The sequence below is a fragment of the Octopus bimaculoides genome, chromosome 4 (assembly GCF_001194135.2).
Source record: "Octopus bimaculoides isolate UCB-OBI-ISO-001 chromosome 4, ASM119413v2, whole genome shotgun sequence".
NCBI classification, from domain to species: Eukaryota; Metazoa; Mollusca; class Cephalopoda; order Octopoda; family Octopodidae; genus Octopus; species Octopus bimaculoides.
This window is the reverse complement of record NC_068984.1, coordinates 82,138,788-82,139,351: the sequence shown is the minus strand read 5'-3', so window position 1 is coordinate 82,139,351 and position 564 is coordinate 82,138,788.

The window sequence follows — 564 nt, the reverse complement described above, 5'->3', positions numbered from 1 at the left end:
GTGGAGAGGGAGGGCTATTTGTAGCTGGTTGATGCAGAGCCTAGGTAGGCATCAGACACAATATGGGCGATGAAAGCGAGTAGAGTCAAACAAGTTGGGAGGTGAGTGCTTAAGTGGAGGGTAACACTAGACCAACTGACTTGTTTCGTGCCACCTCACGGAACTGTGGCCTTGGTAGTAGCGGTAAGTAGACAAAGAAAAGCCCGTCGTGTGTGTATGTGTATATATATATATGTAACGGTTGGAGTCGAGGGTCACCAATTGTAACGATTATGTTTTTGTTTCACGAGGTCACCAATTGTAACGGTTGTAAGATGAACGAAGAACAGGCTGACCAGCTAGAACCTTGGCCAGAGGGAGAAAGAAGGCTACAACCAGCCAACTATGAGACACAACTTTCCTCTACTCTATAACTTTCACTAGCTCACTTTATTTTCTCTGTAACATTACCATATCTCTGTCTATATACCACTACAAGATCGTGTACACACATATACAGGCCGAAATTAACTTCCTTTACCTTGCATGCTTTACAAACTGTGTTATACTATTACACTAACCTAC